The sequence below is a fragment of the Erinaceus europaeus genome, chromosome 10, assembly GCF_950295315.1.
Source record: "Erinaceus europaeus chromosome 10, mEriEur2.1, whole genome shotgun sequence".
Classification (NCBI taxonomy): domain Eukaryota; kingdom Metazoa; phylum Chordata; class Mammalia; order Eulipotyphla; family Erinaceidae; genus Erinaceus; species Erinaceus europaeus.
The window spans coordinates 66,477,880-66,494,551 of record NC_080171.1 but is presented as its reverse complement, the minus strand read 5'-3'; positions in this window follow the sequence as shown (position 1 = coordinate 66,494,551).

The window sequence follows — 16,672 nt, the reverse complement described above, 5'->3', positions numbered from 1 at the left end:
TCCTGTCGAAATAGGCTATTCTCACAGGCATTAGCTAGACTCTCAATGTGGTTCCTTTTTGTATTTTTCAGAGTTGCTTTGGTTATATATATTGTGGTTCTACACAAGTTTTACAATTGTTCAATTTCCTTTAAAAATGTTGTTGTGATCTTTGGGGGATTCCATTGAATCTATAAAGTCCTTTAGTTAGTATAGCCATTTCAGTGTTCCAACATAACACCTTCAAGTTTTATCAGAACCACTCATTCTTGATGTGCTTTGCAATCTACTTTTTTTTACCCATGTGGATTAAGGATACCTTGAAAAGCTTCTGTCAGTTTCTAATGCTTCACTAAGTACTTTTGGAATCTATGTATGCATGAGTACCTAAATTGATTCAAAATATTAATACTTAGTTATTTAGTCTTTCTTCTTACAAATATTATTCTTTGAATTCTTAATATCCTTTTTTATAACTGATTATTTCAATTTTTTTAAGTAAAACTATTTTGTGTGTAGTTATTTCACTCTTGTTTAGCAGCAAGGTTGACTAACATCACCAAGATGAACACAGTTTTAATTCCCTTTTGAAGGATTGTTAAATATTTTTTCTTTTTTTTTAAACTTGTATTTATTTACTTATTATTGGATAGAGACAGAGAGAAATTGAGGGTAATGGGGAAGGTAGAGAGGGAAGGACACAGAGAGACACCTGCAATACTTCTTCACCACTCATGAAACTTTCTCCTTGCAGGTGGGGACTAGGGGACTGAACCCAGGTCCTTGTGTACTATAATGTGTTCCTATAGTTCAGATGACAATTTCTTACTATTCTACACAGGTGCACCACTGCCTGGACCCCCTTTAAAGGATTTTGAGCAATAAAACTCCATATTTTGTATTTACAGTGGTAAATATGGATGCAGCGTTGAGGATGGGTATTATTGAGCACAATATCAGAAATAGCTATTACAAACAAGAGAGTGTGTACAATTTCATGGAAGAGATATTGGAGACATGAGGATGATGATAATAGTGAGACTTGGAAAAGTAGAAAATTCTTAGCTTATGAGATCAGATGAGATCGGGTGTGTTCAGGGTGGTATGGCAGAAGACAAAGTAGAAAATTCTATGTAAACTAATGTAATTTGAAATCAGCCTAATTTTACAATCATCTTCAGTCTGCTATGTTTTGTTTTGCTGTTTTGATCTAGTAAGTGTAATACTGACACACAACCTAACATTCTGTTTTGTCATTTATAAACAGGACAACAATAATATTAAAGTGCTTTATTATTTTCAGTCATATTTCTTTATATATACTGTAAATATAAAAAATATATTTATATATATTAAGCACACAATGAGATATTTTAAATATAAACCATACAATACTCTAAAGATTTTGAAATATGCAAAATATTTTATAATATCTGAATTACCTTATATAGTATCTCTACTTGTATTACTTTGGTCAGTGAAATATTGATATCACTCAATTCTGAGAGTAGTTGTATATTTTATTTCACCAATAATAAAAATGATAAATATAATAAATGAACTACCTTGCATCTTCACAAGTTAAAAATTGTGTAATGATATTAGATCCTCTTATTTCCAAAGTAATCCAAATTTTTTGTTAATGGAGCCAGTTAAACCTTAATGTTATCATAATGTGCACTGATAGCTTTGGCTGGAGAAGATGTTTTTGAAAATTGTAGGCTTCATATAAGGCACAAAGGAATTTTGAGTTGTTAGCCATCTTTCACACATAATTATCAAAACATTCAGTAAATATCAAGATGATTTTATAGATATTGGGCAATAATAGTGAAATATAAAATATCAATATAATATATAGCACTATATATATCCATATATTCACCAAATGAATTTTGTAACAAACAAACACTTCAGACACACGTAATGATGGAATAATAAACTCACTTTTTGTGAGTTTATTATTTTTTTTTAAATTTTTTATTTCTAAATAGAAAACATTGACTAAACCATATGATAAGAGGGGTACAACTTCACACAATTATCACCACCAGAACTCTGTATCCCATCCCATCCCCTGATAGATTTCCTATTCTTTAACCCTCTGGGAATATGGACCCAAGGTCATTGTGGGATGCAGAAGATGGAAGGTCTGGCTTCTGTAATTGCTTCTCTCTGAACATGGGCATTGGCAGGTTGATCCATACTCCCAGCCTTCTGGGTTGCAGAAGGTAGAAGGTCTGGCTTCTGTAATTGCTTCCCCGCTGAACATGGGTGTTGACTGGTCGATCCATACTCCCAGCCTGTGTCTCTCTTTCCTTAGTGGGGCAAGGCTCTGGGTAATCGGAACTCTAGGACACATTGGTGGGGTTGTCTATCCAGGGAAGTCTAGTCGGTATCATGATAGCATCTGGAACCTGATGGTTGTCAAGAGAATTAGCATACAAAGCCAAACAAATTATTGAACAATCCTAAACTAAATATGGCCCCAGATGACATCAAATTGATGCCGTTTACAGTCAACAATATCTATAGGGCTTTCTCATATTTGGGAGCTACTCTGTTCCCTGATCCAGCTTCCTGGTCCTTTTTCCAGCCATGACATCATCTCCCCAGACAATAACTTGGATCCACCTGCATATCAGATTTCAGGCTCAAGGGAAAAAAAGAAAAAAAAAACTTAAAGGCTGGAATAGTACAAATGAAGAGTTGGGGGGGGGTCCTCCATTTTGTAGATAGCTAGTAGGCCTATTTTAGTAATATTCCAAAGGGCCTGTGGCTATACTAGTTTTTTTTTTTTTTTCCCTGAGCCTGAAATCTGATATGCCAGTGGATCCAAGTTATTGTCTGGGGAGATGATGTCATGGCTGGAAAAAGGACCAGGAAGATGGATCAGGGAACAGAGTAGCTCCCAAATATGAGAAAGGCGTATAGATATTGTTGACTGTAAACAGCATCGATTTGATGTCATCTGGGGCCATATTTAGTTTAGGAGCCTGTGCGACCTCTGTATCCCTGTAGATATGAGCTCACATTCTGTGGTCATGAGTAGGAACATTCCAGGCTGCCCCAATATTGACCCATCTTCCTAAGGTGTAGCATAGAGGATGTTGGTCAGCCTCCCTTCAGAGAATGGAGCATTCTCTACCATTTTTGATCCAATTGGGTTGAGGGCAAGGTTCTACGGGGCTAACAAAGGGGTTTGTTGTTTTGTTCCTGATAGAAATGACCAGTAACAATGGAGAGAGGGATTTATTCGAGGTCTAGGCCCTCATGTCTGTTTGGAAATCTCAGGACTCCCAGATTAGGGCCCCAGCTGATGGAATGGCCTGATAGTGACTAAAGAGTCATCATTAAAGTATGCCAGTCTCTTGCCCTTATTCAACTTTTGCAGTCCTTGCTTTTTCTATTTCCTTGGATAGTGACTCATAGTTTTCAGTATACAAGTCTTTCACTTCTTTGGCCAGGTTTATTCCAAGGTATTTTATTGATTTTGATGCAACAGTGAATGGGAGTGATTTCTGGATGTCTTCTTCAGATTTAGTGTTTGCATAAAGAAATGCCACTGATTTTTGTACAATTTTTTATTTGCTCTGATATATGGCAAGTCTTATGGTGATGTTCTTGTTTATAAGAGGTCTTTTAGAACCTCTTTCAGGGCAGGCTTTGTGATGGTTGCCTCCTTTAGCTGTTGCCTGTCTGAGAAGGTTTTGATCCCTCCATCTAGTTTCAATGAAAATCTAGCAGGATATATTGTCCTTGGTTGAAACCCTTTTTCATTGAGGGCTCCATTAATATCTTGCCATTCTCTTCTGGTTTTTAGAGTTTGAGTGGAGAAGTCTGCTGATAATCTTAAGGGTTTTCCCCTGTATATAACTTTTTGTTTTTCTTGATCCTTTCTTTATGCTTACTTGTTTTCATTGTAACTATGATGTGATTTGGTATCTTCAGGTCTGGGTTGATTCTGTTTTGGACTCTCTGGGCCTCTTGAATCTTACTGTCCTTTCTGTTGTTTAGGTCTGAGAAGTTTTCTTTTATTATTTCCTCTAGAATGTTTACATCCCCTTCCTCTCTTTCTTCCTCTGGCAGGCCAAATATATGAATGTAATTTCTTTTGAGATCATCCCATTTGTCTCTGTTGTTGTTTTCAGGTTTTCTCAATCACTTTTTGAGCTCTTTTACCTCTTTTTTAGTTTTCTCTAGCTCATCCTCTGTCTGGCTAATTCTATTTTCTGCTTCTGTTAGCCTGCTTTCCCTTCCCTCAGCTTCTTTCTTCAGTTCAGTTATAGTATTAGCTTGTTCTGCTAACTGACCTTTTAGTTCAGCTATTTCAGCTTTCAGTTCTGTAATTACCTCAAGGTATCTAGTATTTTCCTTGATGGTCTCATCTGTTGTTTTCCTAATTATGATTGACCTTTCCTCCATAGTTGTCTTCATTTCTGTGATTATTAGGTTTACTCTTTCTTGCATACTTATCTATTGTTACTTCTGACTGATTTGGAGTTTCTTCTGGGTTCCTGTCTTTCTAACCCAAGAGTGAGCTATAGGACCCCACCTTGGTGTCACACTTAGGACCCCTTATTTACCCTCTTGTTGATGGCCCAGTATCCTAACCTATCCAGAGACTCCTAGGTCACAAGCTTCTGCTTGTTGGAGCTCAAGCCAGCAGTTGCTTCCAAGTGGTCATCTTGTTTCCATCCCCCTGTTTATTTTTTTTTAATTAGTTAATTATATGCCATGTCTTGTGGAAACTGGTAGGAAAGGCAGTCTTCCTATTTTATATTTGTCTTATTTTTTTCTCCAATCCATTTAAAAAAATTGTGATTAGTAGTAGTTTACAAGAATATAAGAGTACATAATTACATACCACATCCACCCGCAAAGTTCTGTGCTCCTAACCTCTCAGTAATGATCACCATAATTCTCACAGTCTTAGAGACAATTTGTTCACTTAGTTTTTGTTATTTGTCTGTAAATTCACACGTTTAAGTTCTCTAAATTCCACATAAGAATGAAATCATTCAAATATTGTCTTTCTTTTTATAAATTTTTATTTATAAAATGGAAACACTAAACAAAAACCATAGGATAAGAGGAGTACAACTCCACACATTTCCCACCATCAGATCTCCTTATCCTATCCCCTCCCCTGATAGCTTTCCTATTCTTTATCCCTCTGGAAGCATAAACCAAGGGACATTATGGGGTGCAGGAGGTGGAAGATCTGGCTTCTGTAATTGCTTCCCTATGGAACATGGGCCTTGACACGTCAATCCATACTCCCAGCCTTTCTCTCTCTTTTCCTTCAGGGCTCTGGGGAAGCGTGGTTCCAGGACAAACTGGTGGGGTTGTCTGTCCAAGGAAGTCTGGTTGACATCATGGTAGCATCTAGAACCTTGTTAGCTGAAAAGAGACTTAAAATATAAAGCCAAACAAATTATTGACTAATCATGAACCTAAAGGCTGGATTAGTGCAGATGAAGATTTGGAGGTTTCTGTTTTATAGATAGTTAGTAGGCCTATTTTAGTTATATTCAAAGGGCCCATGATTATACTAGAGTTTTTTTTATTTTTATTTTTTCTGAGCCTAATATCTGATATGCAGGAGGACCCTAGTTGTTGTCTGGGGGAATTATTGTCTTTCATACTTATACCTTTTATTTTGCTAAGCATATTCACCTCCAGTTCTATCCAATTTACTCCAAAGGACAAGCTATCATTTTTTAAAGAACATATGTATATTCGGAGAGAAGGGGAAGATGGCGAACTGAGAAACTGCTAACAGCGTGTTCTCTGATCACATCTTCTAGATACGGTAGGATTTTCTGCCTTTAGCAGGCCTGTCAATAAGGGGTGACACCAAAGAGGTGATTATAATTTAATTTGGGTTAAGAATTAGAGTAAAGGTGACACGGACTAGCGGGGCTCCAGACTTCCCAGGCGATGCCGGGCAAGGCGAGTGCGCCCGGCATTGTCCTCTGCCCAGGAAGGCGGATCCTCCGCCAGTTGCAGAGCGCTGCTGGGCGACCGGCAGAGGACCCGGAGAGAGCACTTTAGCTCGGGGGCTTTCTCTTGGGAGTCTCCAGGGACCACCACTACCCTGAGGGCAGATCCAAAGACTTCTGAGTATAGCTCTCATTGGATCAAAGGACTTGGAGCTAGTTTTCATTTTCGAGAAATCCTTTAAAAAAGTCTGGAGGGGGGGGGTTTCCCGGAAGATGGCGGACGGAGAAGCTGCTAGCCGCTGAGCTCCGAACACACTCCCCTGGAAACAATAGGATTTTCTGCCTTTAGCAGGCCAGCCAATAAGGTGGCCTTAGACACCAAGGAGGTGACTATAAATTAATTTGGGTTAAGAATTAGAGTAGGGAAAAAAATTCTTTTTTCTTCCTTTTAATTTTCAAGCATACATCCTTCCCACCCCCACCCCTCCCTTAAGCAGTCCCTGGGACCAGCTCCTATCAGGATACCCCATACCGCCAAACAGGGTGTTCTTTTTTTGAATTCACTGATACACATTTGGGAAGTTCCATGCACTGCTCTTTAATTACAACTCTTTTACTTATCTCTCTCCCTTTTATCTCTCTTATCTCTCTCTCTCTCACTCTTTTTTTTAAATCTTGTCATACACTTCTTCTTTCTTCTTTGCCTTTCTGAATTTGTGAATTACTTTGGGGAAGAAATCTGACTCAGAGTGGACTCTCTATGTGTGTATCTCTGCTCTAGATCCCTTTCCCCTCTTGTAACCCCCAGAATATACACTGGATAGTAGATTTGAATAACTGTCTATTCTTGCTATCCTCTCTTTCTTATCTCTTTCTTCACTGGGATTTGGTTACTATTTTTTCATGGACTGGAGAAATTGGCTAACTGGTAACGATTAAACTACTTCAATACTTACTTCAGTTGCTACTGTAATTCCGGAGGTTGGTGAGTGCAATTGTCATAAAGGTATTTAGTACAGTGTTACTTGTACTCAAGACACAACAACTGAGGAACAACAGAGCATAAAAAAAGAGAGAAACATATAAATAAAAAAATGGGTAGATTAAAAACAAATAAAACTGCTACCCCAATGAATGAAGACAAGAGCCCAGAAGAAACTACAAATCAGCCAGAAGTAACCATAGATAGGAAAAGTATGCAAGCAATAATAAACTTATTAATCACAGAAATGAAAACAACATTGGAGGAAAGGAATGGCAGTATTAGGGAAACAACAGTTGAGACCCCCAAGGAAAATACTGATTATCTTGAGGCAATTAGAGAACTGAAAGCTGAAATAGCTGTAATGAAGAAAGAAGCTGAGGCAAGGGAAAGCAGACTAACAGAAGTAGAAAACAGAATTAGTCAGACAGAGGATGAGTTAGAGAAAACTAAGAAAGAGGTGAAAGAGCTTAAAAAGAGATTGAGAGACACTGAAAACAACAACAGAGACATATGGGATGATATCAAAAGAAGTAGCATTCGTATAATTGGCCTGCCAGGGGAAGAAAGAGAGGAAGGGGAAGCAAACATTCTAGAGGAAATAATACAAGAAAACGTCCCAGACATGAATAACAGAAAGGATATCAAGGTTCAAGAGGCCCAGAGAGTACCAAACAGAATCAGCCCAGACCTGAAGACACCAAGACACATCATAGTCACAACGAGAAGAAGTAAGGATAAAGAAAGGATCCTAAAGACTGCAAGAGAGAAACAAAAAGTCACATACAAGGGAAAACCCATAAGATTATCTGCAGATTTCTCCACTCAAACTCTAAAAGCCAGAAGGGAGTGGCAAGATATCTATCGAGCCCTGAATGAAAAAGGGTTTCAACCAAGGACAATATATCCTGCTAGACTTTCATTCAAGCTAGATGGAGGGATCAAAACCTTCTTAGACAAACAACAGTTAAAGGAGGCAACCATCACCAAGCCGGCCCTGAAAGAGGTACTAAAAGACCTCTTATAAACAAGAACATCACTATAATACTTGCAATATATCAGAGTAAACGAATTGTTTTTTAGAACAATGGCACTACAGTACATTAAATTCGCAGTATCAATAAATGTCAATGGCTTAAACTCACCCATCAAAAGGCACAGGGCGGGGGGATGGATCAGAAAACATAACCCAACCATATGCTGCTTGCAAGAATCCCATCTGTCACAACAAGATAAACACAGACTTAAAGTAAAAGGATGGAAAACTATCATACAGGCTAACGGTCCACAAAAAAGGGCAGGAACAGCCATTCTCATCTCAGACACGATAGATTTTAAATTAAATAAAGTAATAAAAGATAGGCAAGGACATTACATAATGATTAGAGGATCAATCAGCCAAGAAGACATAACAATTATTAACATCTATGCACCCAACGAGGGACCATCTAAATACATTAAGCATCTACTGAAAGAATTTCAAAAATACATCAGTAGTAATACAATAATAGTGGGAGACTTCAATACCCCACTCTCACACTTAGACAGATCAACAAAGCAGAGAACCAATAAATATACAAGAGAATTGAATGAAGAGATTGACAGACTAGACCTCTTGGACATTTTCAGAATCCTCCGCCCCATAAAACTGGAATACACCTTCTTTTCAAATCCACATAACACATACTCAAGGATAGACCACATGTTAGGCCACAAAGACAGCATCAATAAATTCAAGAGCATTGAAATCATCCCAAGTATCTTCTCAGACCACAGTGGAGTAAAACTAACATTAAACAAACAAATGGAAAATTATTAAAAGACATAGAATTTGGAAACTAAACAACATGCTCCTTAAGAACCACTAGGTCAGAGAATCACTCAAACAGGAAATTCAAATGTTCCTGGAAACTAATGAAAATGAAGACACAACCTATCAAAATATTTGGGACACAGCTAAAGCAGTACTGAGAGGGAACTTATAGCCATACAATCACATATTAAACACCAAGAAGGAGTTCAAATGAACGACCTTACTGCACACCTCAAGGACTTAGAGGAAGAGGAACAAAGGAACCCTAAAGCAACCAGAGGACAGAAATCACTAAAGTTCGAGCAGAAATAAACAACATCAAAAATAAAAGAACCATACAAAAGATCAATGAAGCCAAATGTTGGTTCTTTGAAAGATTAAACAAAATTGACAAACCCCTAGCCAGACTCACCAAACAAAAAAGAGAGAAGACTCAAATTAGTAGAATTGTAAACGATGCAGGAGATATCACAACTGACACCACAGAAATCCAGAGAATCCTGTGAAACTTCTATAAAGAACTATATGCCACCAAGCTAAAGAATCTGGAAGAAATGGAACAATTCCTAGAAACCTATGCACTTCCAAAACTGAACCAAGAAGAACTACAAAATCTAAATGCACCAATCACAGACAAAGAAATTGAAACCGTTATTAAGAATCTCCCCAACAACAAAAGTCCTGGACCAGATGGCTTCACAAACGAATTCTATGAAACTTTCAGGAAACAGTTAATACCCGTACTTCTTAAGCTATTCCATAAGATTGAAGAAACAGGAATACTCCCTTCCACCATTTATGAAGCCAACATCACTGTGATACCAAAAGCTGATAGGGACAGAACAAAAAAGGAAAACTACAGACCAATATCTCTGATGAACATAGATGCCAAAATATTAAACAAGATCTTGGCCAACCGGATACAGCAACACATCAAAAAGATTGTACATCATGACCAAGTGGGATTCATCCCAGTAATGCAAGGCTGGTTCAACATCCGTAAGTCAATCAATGTCATTCACCACATCAATGAAAGCGAAGCCAAAAACCACATGATTATCTCAATAGATGCAGAGAAAGCCTTTGACAAAATCCAACACCCATTCATGCTCAAAACTCTACAAAAAATGGGAATAGATGGGAAATTCCTCAAGATAGTGGAGTCTATATATAGCAAACCTACAGCCAACATCATACTCAATGGACAGAAGCTGAAAGCATTCCCCCTCAGATTGGGGACTAGACATGGCTGTCCACTGTCACCGTTACTCTTCAACATAGTATTGGAAGTTCTTGCCATAGCAATCAGGCAAGAGAAAGAAATCAAAGGGATACAGATTGGAAGGCAAGAAGTCAAGCTCTCACTATTTGCAGATGATATGATAGTATACATAGAAAGACCTAAAGAATCCATTAGAAAATTACTGGAAGTTATTAGGCAATATAGCAAGGTATCAGGCTACAAAATCAATGTACAAAAATCAGTGGCATTTCTTTATGCAAACACTAAATCTGAAGAAGAAGACATCCAGAAATCACTCCCATTTACTGTTTCAGCAAAATCAATCAAATACCTAGGAATAAAGTTGACCAAAGAAGTGAAAGACTTGTATACTGAAAACTATGAGTCGCTACTCAAGGAAATAGAAACTGATACCAAGAAATGGAAAGATATCCCATGCTCATGGATTTGAAGAATAAATATCATCAAAATGAATATTCTCCCCAGAGCCATATACAAATTTAATGCAATACCCATCAAAGTTCCACCAAGCTTCTTTAAGAGAATAGAACAAACAATACAATCATTTATCTGGAACCTGAAAATACCTAGAATTGCCAAAACCATCTTAAGGAAAAGAAACAGAAATGGAGGCATCACACTCCCAGACCTTAAACTATATAATAAAGCCAACATTATCAAAACAGCATGAAACTGGAACAAAAATAGGCACACAGACCAGTGGAACAGAATTGAAAGCCCAGAAATAAATCTCAACACCTATGGGCATCTAATATTTGATAAGTGGGCCCAAAGGATTAAATAGAAAAAGGAGGCTCTTTTCAATAAATGGTGCTGGGAAAACTGAGTTGAAACATGGAGAAGAATGAAATTGAACCACTTTATCTCACCAGAAACAAAAATCAACTCCAAATGGATCAAAGACCTAGACGTCAGACCAGAAACAATCAAATACTTAGAGGAAAACTTTGGTAAAACACTTTCCCACCTACACCTCAAGGACATCTTTGATGAATCAAACCCAATTGCAAGGAAGACTAAAGCAGAAACAAACCAATGGACTACATCAAATTGAAAAGCTTCTGCACATCCAAAGAAACTATTAAACAAACAGAGAGACCCCTCACAGAATGGGAGAAGATCTTCACATGCCAGACATCAGACAAGAAACTAATCACCAAAATATATAAAGAGCTCAGCAAACTTAGCACTAAAAAGGCAAATAACCCCATCCAAAAATGGGCAGAGGAAATGAACAAAACATTCACCACAGAGGAGATCCAAAAGGCTAACAAACATATGAAAAACTTCTCTAGGTCACTGATTGTCAGAGAAATGCAAATTAAGACAACACTAAGATACCACCTCACTCCTGTAAGAATGGCATACATCAAAAAGGACAGCAGCAACAAATGCTGGAGAGGATGTGGGGACAGAGGAACCCTTTTACATTGCTGGTGGGAATGTAAATTGGTACAGCCTCTGTGGAGAGCAGTCTGGAAAACTCTCAGAAGGCTAGACATGGACCTTCCATATGACCCAGTAATTCCTCTACTGGGGTTATACCCCAAGGACTCCATAACACCCAACCAAAAAGAGGTGTGTACTCCTATGTTCATAGCAGCACAATTCATAATAGCTAAAACCTGGAATCAACCCAGGTACCCTACAACAGATGAGTGGCTGAGAAAGCTGTGGTATATATACACAATGGAATATTATGCAGCTATCAAAAACAATGAACCCACCTTCTCTGACCCATCTTGGACAGAGCTAGAAGGAATTATGTTAAGTGAACTATGTTAGAAAGATAAAGATGAGTATGGGATGATCCCACTCATCAACAGAAGCTGAGTAAGAAGATCTGAAAGGGAAACTAAAAGCAGGACTTGATCGAATTGTAAGTAGGGCACCAAAGTAAAAACCCAGTGGTGAGGGGTAGACATACAGCTTCCTGGGCCAGTGGGGGGTATGAGTGGGCGGGAGGGATGGCTCACAGTCTTTTGGTGGTGGGAATGGTGTTTATGTACACTCCTAGCAAAATGTAGACATATAAATCAGTAGTTAATTAATATGAGAGGGGGAAATCTATTGTATGTCTCAAAGTTTCTCAAAAGACAAACTGAATCTTTTAAATATATAGGCTATGTATTTGATATGCGGACTCTCTCAAAAGCCTAGACCAAGTAGATTAGAAGCATCCAATAGCACAGCTATATACAAGATAATGGATACTGTACAGCAAACCATAACAAAGGGACTTTTCAAAGTTAACCCAATTAACAAATAATGTGATGATAATATTAACTTTCGATTGTCTTTTTGAACCCTAAGACAGCAGGAACCTCACATCTTCACTATAGAGCCCCTACTTCCCCCAGTCCTGGAACCCTTGGATAGGGCCCACTTTCTCGTATGCATCTCCCAATCCAAACCAAATAATATTGCATCCGCTGATCACAACCTAACCAAAGCAACGATTGCCACCTCAACATGCTTCACCTCAGACTGTATCCAGAGACTTCACGTGTGGAATGACAACCCTTCAGCTTCATTACTCGGGTGAGACCTTTCCTTTTATAGTACACTCTAATTTCAGCTCAGGTAGTTCACTTTCTAAAGTGAACTATAACCTAGATATACACCAGTTTCTGTGAGAGAGAGCTTGTGTGCACACGTATCCATAAACTACTCCAAAATATATACCTGAAAGCAGAAGTACACTAGAGTTTGCAGTGAGTACCTCCCTAACACTTCCTCTCCACTATTCCAAGCTTTGGGTCCATGATTGCTCAACAAATTGTTTGGCTTCGTATGTTAACTCTTTTTTCAATCACCAGGTTCCAGATGCCACCAGGATGCTGGCTAGGCTTCTCTGGATTGAAGACCCCACCAATGTGTCCTGGAGCTCAGCTTCCCCAGAGACACACCTTACTAGGGAAAGAGAGAGGCAGACTGGGAGTATGGACCAACCAGTCAACGCCCATGTTCAGCGGGGAAGCAATTACAGAAGCCAGACCTTCTACCTTCTGCAACCCTCAATGACCCTGGGTCCATGCTCCCAGAGGGCTAGAGAATGGGAAAGCTAGCTATCATGGGAGGGGGTGGGTTATGGAGATTGGGTGGTGGGAATTGTGTGGATTTGTACCCCTCCTACCTTATGTTTTTGTTCATTAATCCTTTCTTAAACAAAAAATTAAAAAAAAAAGAAAAAGTCAAAACAAAACAAAAAAAAGAATATATATATATATATATATATATATATATATATATATATATGTATATCCCAGAATGTCTTTATGTCTGTCAGTAGACATTTTGGCTTGCTTCCACTCTTTGGCTAAAGAAATAATAATTTAAAGTATTGTAATCTCTTAATTTTAGACATCACAACTGCAATGCAATTTAGAGTTCTTCCAATAATCCTCCCGATATTTGAGACAATATTATAATGCTCCTGGGAAATTTTGGTTGTGTTAACATCTGGAAGGTAGTGTATTCATTCAGATAGAGTATCAACAATTTTAATTAGATTTTTCAATAAACATCTTTGTACATACAACATTTAGATATGCCTTAAGCCATGTAGATTAGGAACCATCTTTAGAAATTAATATAGTAAATTATTTATAATTATGTAGAATAAACTTAAGTAAGACTTAACTGACTAAGTGTACATCAAAATATCAGATATAACTTGGCATCAATATTTTCACACTTCTATACTGTTAGAAAAATGTCCAAGAAAAATCCTACACAACTCAATGTATACTATTGCTACCAACTGTTTCTCTTTTCTTTATCTCAGCTGAGTTATTAAAGGTATGCCTAAACATTTCTGTAAAAATAATTTGATTATTATTTTGTATTTTTTTTTTTATTTAAGAAAGGAAACATCAACAAAACCATAGGATAGGAGGGGTAAAACTCCACACAATTCCCACCAGTCTCCATATTCCATCCCCTCCCCTAATAGCTTTCCCATTCTCTATCCCTCTGGGAGCATGGACCCAGGGTTGTTGTTGGTTGCAGAAGGTGGAAGGTCTGGCTTCTGTAATTGCTTCCCCGCTGAATATGAGCGTTGACTGGTCGATCCATACTCCCAGTCTGCTTCTCTCTTTCCCTAGTAGGGTGGTGCTCTGGGGAAGCAGAGCTCCAGGACACATTGGTGGGGTTGTCTGTCCAGGGAAGTCTGGTCAGCATCATGCTGGCATCCAGAACCTGGTGACTGAAAACAGAGTTAACATACAAAGCCAAATAAATTATTGAAGAATCATGGTCCTAAAGGCTGGAATAATGCAGATGAAGTGTTGGTGGGTACTCTCTGCAGACTTTTGTGTACTTCTGCTTTCAGGTATATATTCTTTATTTATTTATAGGGTAAAAATAGCCATAAATGGAGAGGGAAGGGGGTGATAGAGCAGGATAGAGCCAGAGATACTTCTGCAACACTGCTTCATTACTAGCAAAGTTTTCACCCTCAAAGTGGAGATCAGGGGCTTGAATCTAGCTCCTTGTGCATTGTAGCATTACTGCTCAACCAAGTGCACCACCACCCAGCCCCTTAAATTTACTTGATAAACAGAAACAGGAAGGGAAAACAGGAAACATGGACTGGACATAGTGTATTGTATCAAATCAAACGATTCGGGGGGAGAAGAGGAGTGAGGGCTGGATGAAAACCATGGGATGCTGGTGCATAATAAATTGTATTCATTTATCAATTATGTTGCTGTAAAACATTAACTTCCTCAATAAACAATAATAATTTGGTGAGGGAATTAGGTACTATGTGATTTTTATTTATTTAAATCAATATCTAACTTACAAAAAATCCCATATTTTTCCTTTAGTAGCAGTAACTATTTGGAAGTTAATGTGGAAAACCCATAAAATAAGGATTAATTTTTCATAGAGAGAATATTCTATCAGTATAAAATGTAAAAAGAAATATTAGAGATAATTTTTGTTTCTAGTTAATATATTACCTACTGACTCTTCTTGAAGTCATGGAAATCTTGAAAGCTACAATTCAATTAAAATTTCAAAAAATGGCTTTCAAATGTATTTACAGGTGTCTCAAAAACTTCATAAATAAATAAAAATGTTTTTCTGTCATTGTAATGTTTTTTACATTGATTTTTAAAAATAAAATACATACTAATAATAATGCCTTATATACAAATGTTACATTGGAAGTCTTATAGAAATGCTCAGTTAGTTTGCTTATGAAGTACATTAAAAAGAAAATTTTAATGCATATTTTGTGTGGCACTGTGTCTGAAATTGTAAAGGATATGAAATTATTATCAATTGTTATTTTCTTTTTGAAAAAATATTTTTACTATTATTGTTTTAGCAAGAGTTTATTAAATTTTAAGATTTCAGGCAACTCACAGCACCCAACACAAAAGTTTTTGTGCTCCCAACTTCCCTCTGGTAAGCAACATATTTCACAGTCATCTCTCTAATCAATTGGCAACTGGCTAATTTTACACATATTTGACTGTTGGTTGAGCCTTTCTCTTATCTTTTATTAGGCTAGTGTTGACCACTAATTATATTTTATTTTTTGTATTATTTATTTATTTACTCATTTGCTTCCAGGGTTATTGCTGGAGCACAGTACTGGCACTATGAATTTACCACTCCTGGCAGCTACTTTTTTCCATTTTCTTGGTTAGAACAGAGAGAAATTGAGAGAGGAGATGGAAAGGAAGAGAGAAAGATAGACACCGGCATACCTGCTTAGCTCTTGTGAAGCATCCCCCCTCCAGGTAGGAAGCTGGGGGCTCAAACCCAGATCCTTGTACAAGTCCTTGTGCCTTAGTATTTTGTGTACTTAACTAGGTGTGCCACCACCCAGCCCCCACACTGACTACTTTACAATGATGTAGCAACACTCCAGAAATATTGCTAACGTAACTGTTTTTGAAGAGTAAATTCATAACTAGAACATTATTTTCGAGTTAGAGCTTGTCCATATTCAAGTTAGAGAAATTGATTCTACTTCTTTAGCAGAGGAGATAAAAAACTTACATTAGAAGGGTGTGGATACAGATCTGGACAAAGAATTGCAACCTTTTAAAAATCAATATGCCACAATGTAGTTTGTGTTTATTCGTATTTGGAAAGCTTTAGAGATCTTTTTAAAAGTAACTTTGAAAATATTGATTTGGTTCCATCATGTGGTGTTTTTTCTTAGGTTAGAGTATTGCCCTGTGTTAAAAGGGTGATGACATTAAAGTTCTTTAATTCCACTGTGCATTCTAAGTTTTTTTTTTTTAAATACAGAAAAAGCAAATTGAATTACAGTCAGCACTTGACATTTTCTGGGAGACATCTGAGCATTTTACCCATCTTTAAATTAGCATGCATCAGAATAGCATATAAACAATATTCAACTGAGAAATGTAATGCATGTACAAACTATTGTATTTACTGTCATCTGTAAAATATTAATCTCCCAATAAAGAAATTAAGAGAAGAAAAAAAAAGTTGCCCTGATCAAAGCATACATGTCTCATTTTAAAGTAATAACTGTACCTCAAAGAAAGGTACAGTTTTTGCCCATGCAAAAAACAAAACAAAACAAAAAATCAATATCCAAGAGTAACTTCTTGCACTAAATCATATATTCTTATTATACAAGGTTCTTAAAAAATTATTTTGTAATTGCATACTTAAATTCATCAGGAATGTAATATTAA